At 40.5% G+C, this 3478-nt stretch overlaps 1 non-coding gene across 1 annotated transcript; it reads right to left on the bottom strand.

Moving 5' to 3' along the window:
* Positions 1–274: 274 nt before the first annotated feature.
* Positions 275–381, bottom strand: LOC128040079 (small nucleolar RNA R71). The gene has a single exon (XR_008194738.1). It is a non-coding gene; the product is annotated as a small nucleolar RNA R71 (small nucleolar RNA).
* Positions 382–3478: the final 3097 nt, after the last annotated feature.

Raw genomic sequence — 3478 nt, forward strand, 5'->3', positions numbered from 1 at the left:
GCCAATCATGTTCCAGATGCTTCAGACTGTGGGCCAATTCAATGGAATGCCTACCGAAGATCCTCATCTTCACTTAAGACTATTTATGGAAGTGAGCGATTCTTTCAAGTTAGCTGGAGTACCCGAAGATGTATTACGATTGAAGCTGTTCCCATATTCGCTAGGGTATAGAACTCGTGCCTGGTTGAACTCATTGCCAGTGAACTCTATTTCTACATGGCAAGAGTTAGTTGAGAGATTCCTCATGAAGTATTTCCCTCCGAGCAAGAATGCCAAGTTGAGGAATGAGATCACTGCCTTCCAACAAATGGATGATGAGTCTCTGTATGAGGCATGGGAAAGGTACAAAGAGTTATTATGAAAGTGCCATCATCATGGAATCCCACATTGCATTCAACTTAAGACATTCTATAATGGTCTCAATGCTCACACGAAGATGGTAGTGGACACCTCTGCTAATGGTGCTCTCCTTTCTAAGTCTTATAATAAGGCTTACGAAGTTATTGAGAGGATTGCCAGCAACAATTATCAATGGCCAACCAATCAAGAGCGTTAGGAAGACGAGTCGCTGGAATACATGAAGTGGACGCTCTCACTTCACTCGTATCTTAGGTATCTTTAATGTCCCCAATGCTTAAGAATCTTACCACTAATGAGTCTAACTGTTTTTCCATCTTTTATAACTCACTTGGCAAAATCACCCGAAGTTTTCCTGAAGTAACTAAGGGTTTGGAACCAGTAACACTTACGCCCAACCTAGACCAACTCAGCCGCCTAGTTTTCCCCAACAAGTTCAGAAACCAACCCAAGTGGAACCATCCAATAGCTTATAGAATCTATTGAAGGCATACATGGCGAAAAACAACGCCACTCTAGGGAATTTGGAGAATCAAGTGGTCCAGCTTGCTACTGAACTCAGGAACTGACCACAGGGTGCTCTACCTAGTGACATGGAGAATCTAAGAAATTTGGGGAAGGAACATTGTAAAGCATTGACATTTAGGAGCGGAAAGACAGTAGAGCCCAACACTGTCGAAGTTGAAAAGGAGCGAGCTGACGTTCAAGATTCAGATGAAGTTTAACCAAGTGTTGAAATTCCGGTTTCACCAGAACCAGAATCTGTAAAACATGACAAAGTAACCTCAGGACCAGATAATTCTGATCAACTAACAATGTCGTTAGATACAGAATTACCGCAAAAGACGAATCAACCAGAATCAGTCCCAGTAATGAAACCACCACCACCCTACCCTCAGAGGCTTCAGAAACAGAAGCAGAAGATTCAATTTAAGAAGTTCCTTGACTTACTCAAGCAACTTCACATCAACATCCCATTGGTTGAAGCAATTGAGCAAATTTCGAACTACGTCAAGTTCATGAAAGATATCTTTTCTAAGAAATGAAGACTTAGAGAATTTGAGACGGTAGCTCTGACGAAGGAATGCAGTGCATATCTTTGAGACAAACTACCCCCAAAATTGAAGGATCCTGGATGTTTTACCATACCGTGCAACATTGGAGCAACATATTATGGTAAGGCATTATGTGACTTAGGTGCAAGTATCAACTTGATGCCTATGTCAATATTTAGGAAGTCGGGGATAGGAGAAGTTAGACCAACTACAATTACGCTTCAACTAGCAGATCGATCCTTAGCACATCCAAAAGGAAAAATCGAGGACGTATTGGTAAGTGTAGATAAGTTTATCTTTCCTGCTGACTTTGTAATTCTAGATTTTGAAGTAGACAAAGAAGTACCAATCATCCTAGGAAGGCCGTTCGTAGCAACTGGAAGGACCCTTATTGATGTGCAGAAAGGCGAGCTCACTATGCGTGTTTAGGATGATCAGGTAACATTTAACGTCTTTAAGTCTATACGATTTCCTGACACAATGGATGATTGCTCTGTAGTATCTGATTTAAAGGATTTAATAGTAGAGAAGGAACTCAACTGTGTTGAGGACCCACTGGAAAGAATTTTGACATCGGATCCTGAAAATGATGAAGAGGAGGATGAATACTTAGCTTTGTTAGAAGCTAATCAAAGGGGATTTAATCTGCAATCCCATTTTGAATCTTTGGAGTTAGAAAAAAGGGACTATTATCCACCAAAAGCATCGATTGAGGAGTCACATAAATTAGAACTCAAGGTATTACCTTTTTATTTAAAATGCGTTTATTTGGTAACGCTTCTACTCTGTATGTGATTGTTTCAGCAGAATTGAGCACTAAGCAAGAAGAGAAACTTATCTTAGTTCTAAAACAATTAAAGAAGGCCATCAGATGGACCACAGCCGATATTCACGGCATTAGTCCATCTGTATGCATGCACAAGATTATCTCGGAAGATGGCAAAAAAGGGACGATCGATGGACAACGAAAACTGAACCCCATCATGAAAGACGTAGTAAAAAAAGAGATCATCAAGTGTTTAGATACGGGTATCATCTATCCCATCTCAGACAGTTCATAGGTAAGCCCAGTCCAGTACATGCCAAAAAAAGGAGGTATCACGGTCGTAGAAAATGAGAACAACGAGTTGATACTGACTAGAACGGTTACGGGATGGAGAATCTGCATCGATTACCGAAAGCTAACAAGGCGACTAGGAAAGATCATTTCCCTTTGCCGTTCTTGGACCAGATGCTGGATAGACTCGTAGGACGAGATTACTACTGTTTTCTCGATTGATACTCAGGGTATAATCAGATTACGGTAGCACCGAAAGATCAACACAAAACGACATTCACCTGCTCGTACGGTACGTTTGCATTTAGATGCATGCCATTTGGTTTACGTAATGCACCTGCTACATTTCAAAGATGTATGATGTCTATTTCTACTGACATGGTTGAGAACTATTTGGAAGTTTTTATGGATGATTTTTCAGTATTCGGAGATACTTACGATGATTGTTTAGTGAATCTAACTAAGGTACTAAGGCGATGCGAAGAAACAAATCTTGTACTCAACTGGGAAAAGTGCCATTTTATGGTACGAGAAGGAGTTGTTCTAGGGCATCGAATAACGACACATGGGATCGAGGTAGACAAAGCAAAGGTAGACTTTATTGAGAAACTCCAACCTCCAACATCTATAAAGGGTGTTAGGAGCTTTTTGGGCCACGCTTGTTTTTATCGAAGATTTATCAAGGACTTCTCCAAAGTTGCTAAACCCTTATGCAAATTATTGGAGAAGGACTCTATATTCAAGTTTGATGAGGAATGCTTAAAAGCCTTGAACGATTTGAAGAGTTGATTAGTCACGGTACCCATAATCGTCACACCAGACTGGGATTTTCCATTCGAATTGATGTGTGACGCAAGTGACTTCGCAATTGGAGCTGTCTTGGACCAGCGAAGGAACAAAGTTTTTCATCCCATCTACTACGTAAGTCGAACCCTAATAGGAGCTCAACTGAATTATACGGTAACAAAAAAAGAGTTACTTGTTATTGTGTTTGCTTTCGACAAGTTTC

Source organism: Gossypium raimondii, chromosome 3 (assembly GCF_025698545.1).
Source record: "Gossypium raimondii isolate GPD5lz chromosome 3, ASM2569854v1, whole genome shotgun sequence".
In the NCBI taxonomy this organism is placed as follows: Eukaryota; Viridiplantae; Streptophyta; class Magnoliopsida; order Malvales; family Malvaceae; genus Gossypium; species Gossypium raimondii.